The following is a 15,636-nucleotide window of genomic DNA, read 5'->3' on the forward strand; positions in this document are numbered from 1 at the left end:
GGAGTTCTTGGAGCAACTAAGGGTGCAGTATTGTTCAGAGATAGATCTGATTGATCTGAACAATGAGTTCCAAAACTTGAAGAAGGGGAAGATGAGCATATACGACTATGCTACTGCATTTACTGAGAAAATGAAGTTGTTTCCGTACCTAGTGCCAACGGAACTCTCCAAGATAGAGAGGTTTGCTAATGGACTGCCTGCCGACTTTGGTCCGACAGTCAAGATGGCAACTACTCTGAAAACGGCTGTTCGTGCAGCTAAGAATGTGGAGGCCCAGCAGAAGCAAAAGGGTCTGGAAAGGATAGATGTTAGAGAAAAGAGGAAGTTCGATGGAACTTCAGGGTCCAAAAAGAAAAACAATTTCTCGAAGTCTGGTTCGAGGGGAAGTGGAGGTGAAGTGAAGTGGTGCGACAAATGTAAGAAGAAGCATCACGGAAGATGTGAGGTGGCGAACACATGCTACAAGTGTGGAAAGCCAGGGCACTATGCCAATGAATGTACCCTCACTAAGAAAGTTTGTTATGGTTGTGGTGAGGAGGGACACATGTCGAGGGACTACCCGAAGAAGAAAGAGGCAGCTAGACCCAACATTCCACCAAAGCCAAAGGCGAGAGCATTCCAGATGACACTGGAAGCTGCTAAAGATGAAGCTGATGTCGCTTCAGGTACCTTTCTCATTAACGAATTGTCTGCCCAAATTTTATTTGATTCTGGAGCCAACTACTCCTTTATATCGCATGAATTTGGTAGAAAGCTAGCTTTGCCTGTTATTAGACTAGATGATGCCTTATTAGTCGAAGTTGCTAGTGGCAAGTTTGTACCTGTTAGCTATCATATGAAAAACATCTTAATTGATCTGAATGGGAATAAGTTCCACGAGGAATTATTGCCTATAGAACTTAATGGTTTCGACATCGTGCTTGGAATAGATTGGCTTAGCGCCAACGACGCCGAAATTTTATGCAAGAAGAAAATAGTCAAAGTAAACCCGCCTGGGAAAGATTCGTTTATGGTGTATGGGGACAAACACAGAGTGAATTCTGGAATCATTTCATTGATGAAAGCCAGAAAATGTTTGACCAAGGGGTGTACATCATATCTAGCATTCGTGACTGATGCTAAGAAGGAAAAGAAGGTGATGCAGAATATTCCAGTTGTGTGTGATTATCCGGAAGTATTTCCCGAAGATCTTCCTGGATTACCGCCTGATCGACAAGTGGAATTCCGTATTGACTTATTGCCAGGAACAACGCCAATTGCGAAAGCACCTTATCGATTAGCACCGACGGAGATGAAGGAGCTAATGATGCAACTTCAGGAGTTATTAGACAAAGGTTTCATTATACCTAGTTCATTACCCTGGGGAGCTCCAGTGTTATTTGTAAAGAAGAAAGATGGAAGTATGAGAATGTGCATTGATTACCGAGAGCTGAATAAGGAAACAATAAAGAATAGATATCCGTTGCCAAGGATTGACGACCTGTTTGATCAATTGCAAGGTTCAAGCTATTTCTTGAAGATCGACCTAAGGTCAGGATATCATCAGCTGAAAGTAAGAGAGCAGGATATTGAGAAGACTGCATTCAGAACTAGATATGGACACTACGAGTTCTTGGTTATGTCGTTTGGACTAACCAATGCTCCTGCATCATTCATGGATTTAATGAATAGGGTTTGTAATCCTTTCCTTGATAAATCCGTGATAGTGTTCATAGACGACATTCTGATTTACCCGAAAAGCCAAGAGGAGCATGGCAGACACTTGCAAGAAGTGTTAGAAGTCTTGAAGAAGGAGAAGTTGTATGCTAAGTTCTCCAAATGTGATTTTTGGATTCGTGAAGTCCATTTCTTGGGTCACGTGGTCAACCAAGAAGGGATAATGGTTGATCCAGCAAAGATTGAAGCTGTGACAAAGTGGGAGCAACCGAAAAGTCTCACAGAGATTCGAAGCTTTTTGGGATTAGCCGAATATTACCGAAGATTTATCCAAGGATTTTCTTCGATCGCTAGTCCATTAACAGCTTTGACCCACAAAGGAGCTACTTATGCTTAGAGTGGTAAGCATAAAGAAGCATTCGAGAAGCTAAAGAAGAAGCTATGCGAGGCACCGATAATTTCTCTACCCAATGGAGTTGAAGACTTTGCCGTTTATAGCGATGCGTCTGGGGTTGGATTGGGTTGTGTTTTGACCCAAAGAGAAAAGGTGATAGCATATGCGTCTCGACAGCTGAAGGAGCATGAAAAGAATTACCCGACTCATGATTTGGAGTTGGCAGCGGTAGTTTTCGCTCTAAAAATATGGAGGCATTACCTCTATGGCACAAAGTGCAAACTTTTCACTGATCATAAGAGTCTCCAATATCTCTTTAATCAGAAGGAATTGAATATCAGGCAACGACGCTGGCTGGAATTACTTAAAGACTATGACTGTGCGATACTTTACCACCCCGGTAAAGCTAATGTTGTTGCTGATGCTCTCAATCGGAAAGTCAATCTTGAAAGGAAAAGGCCAAGATCGTTGAGAATTGAAGTTGTCTCGACCATAGTGGAAAGTATAAAGAAAGCTCAAAAGGAAGCTTCTGAAAAGAATGACCGAAAAGAGGAACGTTTGGGCAAAACGTTGGTGTTCGGTGTAAACAGCCATGGACTGAAGGTGTTCCAAGATCGGATTTGGATACCTAAGACCGGAGGAATTAGAGGTCTTCTGATGGAAGAAGCTCACAAGACCATGTACTCGATTCATTCAGGTAGCACTAAAATGTATAGGGACCTGAAACCCTACTACTGGTGGCCGACGATGAAGCTTGATGTTGCAAAGTATGTGGCTGAGTGTGTGACTTGTGCAAGAGTCAAGACAGAACATCAGAAACCGTATGGGAGTTTAGAACCTTTGCCTGTGCCAATGGGTAAGTGGGAAGACATTGCTACGGATTTTGTCACTAAACTGCCCAGAACAAAGAATGGTCACGACATGATTTGGGTGGTCGTTGATCGATTCACTAAGAGTGCGCATTTCATAGCGGCCAAGGAGAAATGGTCTATGGAGAAGCTTGCGAACTCTTACATGAAGGAAATTGTGAGGCTTCACGGTGTTCCGTTAACGATTGTGTCGGACCGTGATAGCCGTTTCACCTCATGTTTTTGGAAAAGTCTACAAGAGGAATTGGGTACCAAGTTATGTTTAAGTACAACTTACCATCCGCAGACTGATGGTCAGAGCGAACGAACGATACAAACACTTGAAGATATGCTGAGAGCATGTACCTTGGAATTCCTAGGTAATTGGGATGAACATTTACCTTTGGTAGAATTTTCCTACAATAATAGTTTTCACTCGAGCATTAAGATGGCAACTTATCAAGCTTTGTACGGGCAGAAGTGTCGTACACCGTCTTGTTGGCTTGAGGCTGGGGAAAAGCAGTTTATGGGACCGGAGTTGGTTCATCAAACTGCTGAAAAGTTGAAAATAATTAGGGAAAGAATGTTAGCAGCTCAGGATCGTCAAAAGAGCTATGCTGACAAGAAGCGAAGACCGATGACTTTTGAGGTTGGCGATTCGGTTTTGCTTAAAGTCTCGCCGTGGAAGGGACTTATAAGATTTGGTAAAAGGGGAAAGTTGAGTCCAAGGTTTATTGGACCGTTTAAAGTTCTTAAGAGGATTGGGAACCAAGCTTACAAGCTCGAACTACCAGAAGAACTGAATGGAATTCATAACACTTTTCATGTGTGTTATTTGAGGAAGTTCACGGGAGAAGTTCCTGACATGATTCCAATTTCGGAGTTGAGAATCGATGAGAACAAAAGGTTGATTGAGGAACCAGAGGCAATTGTTGACCGAAAGACTAAGAAATTGCGACGCAAAATGGTTGGGTTAGTGCTTGTTCGATGGAAACACACGAATGGGCCGAATCTCACCTGGGAGACGGCGAGTGACATGTTGAGTCGCTATCCCCATTTGCTGGTTGATGTGTAATTCCGGGGACGGAATCATTCTAAGGTGGAGACAATTGTAACGCCTGTGTTTCTAGGCTTGCCATTTTTAGCAATGTAATAGTCTAGGTTAACCTTTGTAACCCGTTTTGAAATAATAAGAATGTATTATTTGAGTATTATGTGTTTTGTGCTTAATTGCTTAATTATGTGGTCTGATTAATTAAGAATAAAAATAAGCGTCAAAATTTAAGTATAAAATGAACTTAATATCTTTGGTTAATGTTGTAGTAGTTGAAATGAGGTTTCCGAATATATATAGAACGCCCAAATCTGACTTCGTATAAGGAAGTTATGATTTATCAAAGTTTCGACTTAGCGGTATGCAGCCTGAAATACTCGATTTGAGATCGATCGGTTTTTAGCCGAAGCATTCTAAACGAGGATCGAAGCTCTCGTTGTTGGTATCAAAGCGATAAAAAGTTAGGCGAGAACGGACGTCAAACGAAGAAGTTATGAATTTATAACGAAGTTTTTCTGTCCCGGCCTATTAAAAATAAATAATAAAAATAAAGTCGAAATTAGCCGATGGAGTCTAAACAAAAGTTGTAGAGCGTAGTCTCACCTTCGCATGGATATAAAGAACATCGAAAACGGAGTTCGTATGAATAAGATATGAATTTCCGAAGTTTATTAATTATTTTGGAATTAAATTAAATCATTAAATCGGAAGCCTTATCCGAAGAGTAGTCACCGATCTGATCCGACGTACGCCCCACGTACGCGAGTACGCCCCGCGTACTTCGAAGAGTGTCGACATTTCGGATGACGCATCCAGTGATGACTTCGGAGGCCAGTACGCCCCGCGTACGCCTGTACGCCCCGCGTACTCCGAGGCTCCAGCCTCCTATAAATAGGATGCGAGGGCATTCGGCTATTTTGCTAATTTCTTCTCTTCTCTCTCCCATTTTGCATCGTTTTGCGTGCCAGAAATACCCCGAAGCCTCGGTATTATTCTCGATCCCCGAGGCAAGTCCCGAGATCCCGAAGATCCTGAGAAGTGCGGTTCCTGAGTCGAAGCTCTGCCCGCGAGAAGTTCGATTTTTATGAAGATCTTCCAGATCTGCTGAGGATTACTACTTCTGCAAGTCGTAGTGCTGTCCGATCATCTTCTGATCAAGTGAGTGTATACTACCTTTCATAAACACGATAATAATACAAGTATGGTTCGAGTGTATTAGGTATATTGTTGTTTATATGTGTGAGTGTGTAGTTACTTTCTTCTAACGCATGATTATGGAGTATTATATACGAAATACGTGTTATGTGTAGAATTTGTTGTTATGTGTGTATGTTCACCCTCTTCCATCTCATAGATCTGAATTGCTTTCTATGAAATACGTGTTACGTGGGTATGCCTCATCTGTTATGTGGAATATATATTGAATGAAAATGATATACAGGTTTCAAACTATGTATGAAAGTATATATTTTATCTACTAATATGTTGGGTAGAACATGGGTAGATAGTTGGTGTGTAATAAACAGATGAGAGGCCTCGATGTTGTTGTTGTTGTTGATCTAGTTATTCAGCGGAGTATGGATAACGACCACGGACTCTTTCTAGACAGTCCAGTGGAACGCTAGCAGGTTCATAACCTGTAGGTGTTGTGAACGATGTGTTCACCGGTGTACTCTATCCCCCTCATGGTTGCCTTTAGCATATCTATTGTTGAGGAAACCCCTTAACAGTGATGTCCGTCCCGATGAAAATCCTAGATTAGGTCCCTTGAGATAGATGTTATTTTAGGGACGTAAAGTGAGGATAACAGGAATGGGTAATCAGGATAGTGATTGGTTGGTGAAATTAAATATAACTTATTTATTGTGGGTTGAAAACCCTATATGCTCACCAGGCTCCCAATCCTGACCTACTCAGTTTTATTTGTATTACAGGTAGTGGCACGAGGGCATAAGATGGTTGAATCATCAAGTTGTTTTGTTTACAAGTCTGTATATGTATATATTTGTTGAATGACTTGTAATATTATCGTTTATGCTTTATGGTCTGTATCGGAACATGACATCCCGAGTTTTGATTATATAATGAAAATGCATCTCTTGATGAAATGCTTTGATAAATATTATTTTATCATGTTTTGTTTTGGGAACAAATTCCGCAACTCTTTCAAAATCAAAAGGATTTACTCTGAAATTATTTAAAAGCATAAATGAAAATCGGTCTTTTCTGGCCGTGATTTTGGGGATGTCACAAAGACTATCATGAATTTGGCTTGTAAGATTTGTCTAAGGTGCAATAGACATAGCAATGGTTGCTACAACATTCATGAGTGCTTATAAGTCACGAGTATTGGATTAAACCTATTTGTACGAAAACGCATCAGTAACTTGATGTCATAAAACATGCTTTCGTGCATAATTCAACAAGTAGTTAGTACAAGCATATGATTCGAAGTTTATATGTTCCTTCTAGCAATAGAAGCGATGTCTCGGCCCCTCAATGATTTGGTTTTGACTTATGTGCCGAGCATGGTCAGAACCTAATTGATGTGTTAAATTTGATTCTATGTCAGACAAATCAGAAATCGAGAAACAAATGCTGGACAATAAGTTAGACCATGTTCCATGTGTTTGTCTGGTTGATATCTCGAGTTCCACTACCTGTATTACATGAAACTGAGTGGGTCAGGCTTGGGAGCCTGGTGAGCACATAAGGTTTTCCACCCACAATAAATAAGTTATTTAATTTCATCAATCAACAATAACCCGATTACTCGTTCTCGTTATCCTCACTTTATGTCCCTAAACACCTATCATAAGGGACCTAGCCTAAGGATCATCATCGGGATGGACACTACTGCTAAGGGGGTTCCTCAGTAACAAATGTCCTAAAGGCAACCATGTGGGGGATGGAGTACACCGGTGAACACATCGTTCACAAGCACCTACAGGTTACGAGCCTACTAGTGTTCCACTGGACTGTCTAGAAGAGTCTGTGGTCGTCATCCATACTCCGCTAGATGACGCAATCAACAACATCAACATCGATGCCTCTCATCATTTTATCATACATCACCTATTACATCTACCCATGTTTTACCCCAACGTTTTTGTAGATATAAAATATGTATACAGTTTAAATCATTGAAAACATGTATAAAAACGTTCATCCAGCATAGATACTAAGTATTCAGATAATATGCACACATAGCTCGTAATTTATATAAAATACGTCATATCTATGTATAAGTTGAAAGTAACTATGAACTCACTTGAAAGGTGGTGACTCAGCACTCGGACAACGCTTCGATACTCAAAACAATTTTCCTTCGATAAAACCTAGTATCAATACCACTAGGGTTTAGTCTAACGATAACCGCGACAAATTAATAGTCTATCTATTATTATTATTATATAAGCATTAAATAACACTCAATATACCTCATAATAATAGCCCAAATAATTATTTTAAAGACCTAATAACATTACTATAATTATTTGAAAGCTATATTAAAAATTGCGTCAGCGTAGCTCACTTACAGCGGATTTTGAAGAAAACCGGGCTTTGCTCGGAGCAGCGTTTCGAAACCGAAAGACCCTTTTTCTTGGGACTCCGGGAGCCTCGGGGCTTCCCTCAGGTGCTAGGGGTTCACCTAGACTTTAGGGAGGGTTCAAACCCTTGAGAGAGAAAGTAATTTAGAGAGAGAAAGAGAATGATGTGAAATTTCCGGAAAACTTTGCATGTATTTATAGGGGGTGAAGCCTCTCGGATTACGTTGGGCGTCAGCAGCTACGTGCCGCGTAGCTTCGGATAAGGTCAGCAGGTGGACTCCAGCTGTCTCGCACTCGGACTCGAACGTATAGGACCGCAGGTACGTTGGGCGTACCATCCTCGAACACAGGGCGTAATAGCGAGGGTTACGTGGCATGATCCGAAGCGACTCCTGAACCATCGGACGGCCCAGATGTTGCCACGTCATCAAGTTCTTATCAGACTTCGCAATTTCGACTACGAACATTAAAAGTTCGTATCTTTCGCATACGAGCTCCGTTTTTTATGTTTTTTATATCCACACGAAGGAGGGAACGTACTCTAAAACTTTCTTTTAGACTACGTCGGCTAATTTTGACTTTATTTTAAAAGTTATATTTTTAACAGGCCGGGACAGGATTGGTCCGTTAAAATTTCATAACTCCTTCATCCGACGTCCGTTTCCGTCTGTCCTTTTATCGTTATGCTACTATTAACGAGATCTTCAATTCTCGTTTAGGTTGTGTCGGCTAGAAACCGCTCGATCTAATATTCGAACTTCGGGTTGTACACTACTAAGCCGAAACTTTGAAAAATCATAACTTTGTCATACGAAGTCAGATTTGGGCGTTCTTTTTATGGCCGCTCTCGGTTTAATGTATTCTATGACTTTAATTTAGATCGCTAAGTCTAAAACTCGCTCTATTGTAAATTCACTATTTACGCTTCCCGGTATCGTGCTGGTTTCATCGCGAAACTTCGACGGGTCACAACTTCTTCATTATAACTCGGATTTTGGTGTTCTTTATATCCCCAGAATCCTTGTTTCGACCGCTACATCTTTATGTAAAGATATCGGGCTTATCTCACACTTTAATTTTGACGCTTATTTTTTTTATTATTATTAATTATACATTTATAAATAAGTAATAAGCACACAAATACACATAATTCACATAATACTCAAATATTTCATCTTTATTACTTCAAAAAGAGTTACAATAGTTGAACTAGACTATTACATCGTCTAAAATGCTTAGCCCCGAAACCCAAGCGTTATAATTCTCTCCCCCTTAGGATGATTTCGTCCCAGAATCATGCATCAACAAACAGATGTGGTTAGCGACTCATCATGTCACTCTCTGTTTCCCAAGTGAGATTCGGCCCATTCGAATCTTTCCATCGGACTAACACTAAGTCGACCATCTTGCGTCGTAACTTCTTAGTCTTTGGTCAACAATTGCCTCGGACTCCTCGATTAACCTCTTATTCTCATCCATTCTTAACTTTGAGATTGGAATTATGTCGGGAACTTCTCCCGTGAATTTTCTCAAATAACACACATGGAAGGTGTTATGAATTCCATCCAGTTCTTCGGGTAATTCGAGCTTGTAAGCTTGGTTCTCAATCTTCTGAAGAACTTTAAAAGGTCCAATAAACCTAGGACTCAACTTTCCTCGTTTCCCGAATCTTATAAGTCCCTTCCATGGTGAGACTTTAAGCAAAACTGAATCTCCAACTTCAAAAGTCATCGGTCATCTTTTCTTGTCAGCGTAGCTCTTTTGATGATCCTGAGCTGCTAACATCCTTTCCCTGAACACCTTTAGTTTCTTAGCAGTCTCATGGATTATTGATGCAACGCAAAAAAACAACACAAAGATAACCAAGAATGAACCTGTTGATTCTAAAAGAATAGCCAGGACAATCTCTTCAAAACCACGTTGATTCTACGAATACCGTGGGATTGGCTTCAAAATCTGGGTTAACACACAGAATTTGGGAGAAAATCGAAAGTTCATAAAATTGATGATTGACCATCCAAATTACATCAAAAACAGTTAAATAAGAAGCAGAAATTAAAATGAAACCCTAAAAGTCCATGGGCCAAATACAAACCCAAAAATTAAGGAAAAATAACAAAAATTGCTCATAACTCCATTTAGAAAGCGATTTATGGACTCAAAAATGGGTAAGTCCCCTTCGGGTACTTATCTAGACGTGCTCCTTGCTCCAAGCTTCGATTTGACTGGTCGTAGGCCCAAAACGGAGATTCGTAGCCAAAGTTATGGCCATTTTCGTGGAGCCCTTTTAGTCACACGATCCTGGGCCTCTAGGAACGCAAGGGCCCGATCCTCCACACTAGGGCCCGCATCATCCCCTCCCGGGTAGACAAAATTCGACCTCGAATGTGCACCATGGTCATCATCAGAAGAATCCCCATAATAAGGAAGCAAATGCTTTACATTGAATACATCAGAACAACGAATGTGGCTTGGCAACTGTAGACGGTAAGCATTGGAATTAATCTTCTCCACAATCTCCACTGGTCCAATCTTCTTAGCTGATAGCTTGTTGTACTCACCAACCGAAAAACGATCTTTAGTCAAAACAGCCCAAACAAAATCACCTACTTCAAAATCAACTTGTCTGCGTTTTTTATCTGCATCTTGCTTGTACTTGGAGTTAGCTTGGACCAAGTTGTCATGAACAGCCCTATGAACATCATGTAGTCCTCCAACAAAATCCTGCACTTTCTTTGGAACAACCCTAGAAACAGGCAGTGACATCAAATCAAGTGGTCCCCGTGGCTGAACAGAATAGACCACCTGGAATGGACTATATCCAGTACTTCGGTTGATAGCATGATTATGAGCAAACTCAGCTTGACAAAGCCTCTGATCCCAGGTCTTCACATGATCACCCACTAAACACCTCAAAATATTACACAGGGATCGATTGACAACCTCTGTTTGGCCATCCGTTTGAGGATGATATGCACTACTAAAATTGAGCTGAGTGTTCACCATTTTCCATAGGCTACGCCAAAAATGACTCAAAAACCTAGTGTCTCGATCTGATACAATAGAAGACGGTAATCCATGCAAACGGTAGACGTCTCGAAAGAATAACTGGGCTACATTAACTGCATCTGTCGTCTTTTTGCATGGAATAAAGTGCACCATCTTAGAAAAACGATCAACAACCACAAATATTGAATCATTTCCCCGTTGAGTATGTGGTAAACCCAACACAAAATCCATACTGATGTCTACCCAAGGTTGTGATGGAACAGGCAAAGGCATATAGAGTCCTGCATTGGTAGATGTGCCCTTTGACACCTGACAGATTCGACACCGTTTAACATATCTATCCACCTCCTTGCGCATTGTAGGCCAAAAATAAGATGATTGTACCAACTGTAAAGTGCAATCTCGGCCGACATGCCCTTCACCATGCAGCTCCCTAATGATTTGAAGGCGGAGACTTGAATCAGGGATGCACAATTGATTGCCTTTGAAAAGAAAACCTTCATGCAGTAGAAAATCAGACATTTGTCCAGATTGTATACCCTGCAGAACAACAGAAAAATAAGGATCAACCGTTAGCTGCTCCATGAGGACATCCATCCCGGCACACCAACCCTCATGGAAACTAGCAAATTACTCCTCCGACTCAATGCATCAGCCACCCGATTTGACATCCCAGACTTGTGTTTAACCACGAAAGTGAATTTTTCCAAGAACGACATCCACCTCCCATGTGTGTGTGACACCTTATCTTGACTGCGAATATGTCTTAATGAATCATGATCTGTGAACAAAACAAATTCCTTATGAAATAGATAATGGCGCCAATGCTTTACAGCTTGGACCACTGCATAGAACTCAACATCATAAGTGCTATAACGCAGCTTTGGCCCCGTCAACTTCTCACTAAAATAGGGAACCGGCCGTCCTCCTTGACTTAGAACTGCTCCAATCCCAACCTTGGAAGCATCCGTGTGTAATTCAAACACTTGAGAAAAGTCTGGCAATACAAGAATCAGTGATGTAGTAAGCTTCTCTTTTACTAATTGGAAAGCTGATTCTGCTGCTTCGGTCCAAGTAAAGGTCTTCCCTTTCATACAATCAGTCACCGGTGCCATAATAGAACTAATGTTTGGAATAAACCTCCTATAGAATGAAGCAAGGCCATGAAAGCTTCGAACTTCAGTGATGGTAGTTGGACTTGGCCATTGTCTGACAGCTGCTACTTTAGACTCGTCCACCTGTATTCCTTCCCCAGAAACAACGTACCCCAAGAACAAGACTTTAGGAACCATAAACACACATTTCTTCATAGCCGCGTACAAACTATCCCGTCGAAGTACAGTCAAAACCTGCCTCACATGGTTGACATGCTCACCAAAAGTAGCACTGTAAATAAGTATGTCATCAAAATAAATGACTACAAATTTACCAATAAAGCGCCTGAACAACTGGTTCATCACACGCATAAATGTACTAGGAGCGTTTGATAAACCGAAAGGCATCACCAACCACTCATACAATCCTTCACGAGTCTTGAAGGCAGTCTTCCACTCATCCCCAGGCCTAAGTCGAATCTGATAGTACCCGCTCTTCAAGTCCAGTTTCGTAAAGATAGAGGCACCACTAATCTGGTCAAGTAGGTCATCAAGTCGAGGAATTGGAAATCTATACCTCACCGTGATCTTGTTGATGGCGCGACTATCAACACACATACGCTAAGTACCATCCTTTTTAGGAGTTAACAAATCAGGAACAGGACACGGGATCATGCTCTCTCGAACATGAACTTTTGAAATCAAATCCTCCACCTATCGTCGCAACTCCTCATGCTCTCCGGGACTCATTCTGTAATGTGGCCTATGAGGCAACTGAGCTCCTGGTTGTAAATCAATATGATGTTGGATGTCACGTAAAGGTGGCAAACCATCAGGTAATTCATTAGGGAAAACATCAGCGTATTCCTTGAGCAGAGGGACCATAGCCTCAGGAATTTCAACCTCCATAGCGACTTCCTTCCCGAGCAATACAAAAATTTCACCTTCCGCCTCCAAATCGTCTTCAAACAGATTAAGGGTTAGTAGAGTACCCGAAGTTCTCGAAACTGGCTCATTTGGCTTAGTGGGAACCAATGTTATCTTCACACCACCAAACAAGAAACTGTAAGTGTTAGTCCGCCCGTTATGATCTATGTTACGATCATACTCCCAAGGTCTGCCCAACAACAAATGACATGCATCCATATCAACCACATCACACCACACATCATCTTTATACGTGGTATAAACAGAAAAATGAACAAGGGCTCGTTTAGATACAGTGACCTCGCCACCCTTCTTAAGCCACTGTAGCTTGTAAGGCTTAGGGTGATTTTCTATTTTCATAGCCAACTTTTGAACTGCTTCTTCAGATATAAGGTTATCACAACTTCCTGACTCAATAACAAAAGTACAAACCTTTCCCAAAATAGTACATGTCGACTGAAAGATGTTGTGTTTGAGCCAATCATCACCAACAACTTTTGGTGTAAAACAAGACCGCCTTACCACCAAATTTACCCCCACATCTCCAGTTACAACTTCCTCCTCGCATTGATGCTCTTCGTCATACACAGGGGGATCTTCGTAATTTTCACCGGCATCATCATTTTGCCAATCATCTTGCTCAGCAAACAAATGACGTTTTCCGACCTTCTTGCACTCTGATTGTCGGTGACCTGTCTCCCCACAACTAAAACACTTCAAGCTGCTACTAACAGTTGTCCTAGGGTTTGGTCCAACACTGTTAGATGTCGGTCTTTGTTGATTAGGCACAACACGGGGTACCATACCACCCGTCCCGGGACTTCCTCCAATATTGGCAGTTGAAGACGAACCGCCCACCCGATGACTTTGTTTCTCAAAAGCCAACTCCCGTTGGTGCGCTTCAGAAATAGACACCGGGTCAAACATATTTACAGAGTCCATGATTTGGACCCGTAGACCCCCAATATATCGAGCAACGAGTTGTTCCTCTGTCTCCTGGATATTGTTTCGGGCAATCAATTGGTAGAACTCATTTGTGTAATCGTCAACTGATTTGGCACCCTGCTTCAGATTGTGCAACCGTTGGTACATCAACCTTTGAAAATTATGGGGTAGGAAGTTGGATCGTAAACACTTCTTCATCTTCCTCCAAGTCATGACCTTTGACTTTCCGAGCCTGTCTCGTGTCAGTTTCAGTTATTGCCACCATGCAAATGCCCTACCACGTAGCCTGGTAGCAATCAATGACACTCTTTTGTTTTCAGGGACTTCTTTGAACTCAAAAACTTCCTCAATAGTAGCCAACCAGTCGATGAACCCCTCTGGATTCAAACTGACCCCGTCGAATTCTGGGATATCAATTCTCATTCCGGCCTCCCAACGCCTATTGTCACCTCTATGATCACGCCTTGGCCGCCTTTCTAGATCATCTTCAGAATATGAACCGTCACTGCCGCCGAACGGGTTCCCAAATTCACCATCTTCTACTTGAGAATGTGTTCGAGACCTTTGCCCTCCTCGATTCATCAATTCGACCATCCTATCAGTCAGTTGGTCAACCATTTGATCCATCATCTCCTCCATTCGTGCCATAATACGTTCTTCTAGTTCTTGCTCATGAACATTAGCGGGCGTCCTGTTTCTCCTCGGAGGCATTTTGAACCAGGAAATCGGCTCTGATACCAACTGATGCAGCGCGAAAAAACAACACAAAGATAACCAATAATGAACCTGTTGATTCTAAAAGAATAGCCAGGACAATCTCTTCAAAACCACGTTGATTCTACGAATACCGTGGGATTGGCTTCAAAATCTGGGTTAACACACAGAATTTGGGAGAAAATCGAAAGTTCATAAAATTGATGATTGACCATCCAAATTACATCAAAAACAGTTAAATAAGAAGCAGAAATAAAAATGAAACCCTAAAAGTCCATGGGCCAAATACAAACCCAAAAATTAAGGAAAAATAACAAAAATTGCTCATAACTCCATTTAGAAAGCGATTTATGGAGTCAAAAATGGGTAAGTCCCCTTCGGGTACTTATTTAGACGTGCTCCTTGCTCCAAGCTTCAAATTGACTGGTCGTAGGCCCAAAACGGAGATTCGTAGCCAAAGTTATGGCCATTTTCGTGAAGCACTTTTAGTCACACGATCGTGGGCCTCTAGGAACGCAAGGGCCCAATCCTCCACACTAGGGCCCGCATCATCCCCTCCCGGGTAGACAAAATTCGACCTTGAATGTGCACCATGGTCATCATCAGAAGAATCCCCATAATAAGGAAGCAAATGCTTTACATTGAATACATCGGAACAACAAATGTGGCTTGGCAACTGTAGACGGTAAGCATTGGAATTAATCTTCTCCACAATCTCCACTGGTCCAATCTTCTTAGCTGATAGCTTGTTGTACTCACCAACCGAAAAACGATCTTTAGTCAAAACAGCCCAAACAAAATCACCTACTTCAAAATCAACTTGTCTGCGTTTTTTATCCGCATCTTGCTTGTACTTGGAGTTAGCTCGGACCAAGTTGTCATGAACAGCCCTATGAACATCATGTAGTCCTCCAACAAAATCCTGCACTTTCTTTGGAACAACCCTAGAAACAGGCAGTGACATCAAATCAAATGGTCCCCGTGGCTGAACAGAATAGACCACCTGGAATGGACTATATCCAATACTTCGGTTGATAGCATGATTATGAGCAAACTCAGCTTGACAAAGCTTCTGATCCCAGGTCTTCACATGATCACCCACTAAACACCTCAAAATATTACCAAGGGATCGATTGACAACCTCTGTTTGGCCATCCGTTTGAGGATGATATGCATTACTAAAATTGAGCTGAGTGTTCACCATTTTCCATAGGCTACGCCAAAAATGACTCAAAAACCTAGTGTCTCGATCTGATACAATAGAAGACGGTAATCCATGCAAACGGTAGACGTCTCGAAAGAATAACTGGGCTACACTAACTGCATCTGTCGTCTTTTTGCATGGAATAAAGTGCACCATCTTAGAAAAACGATCAACAACCACAAATATTGAATCATTTCCCCGTTGAGTACGTGGTAAACCCAACACAAAATCCATACTGAT

Source organism: Lactuca sativa, chromosome 3 (genome assembly GCF_002870075.4).
Source record: "Lactuca sativa cultivar Salinas chromosome 3, Lsat_Salinas_v11, whole genome shotgun sequence".
NCBI classification, from domain to species: domain Eukaryota; kingdom Viridiplantae; phylum Streptophyta; class Magnoliopsida; order Asterales; family Asteraceae; genus Lactuca; species Lactuca sativa.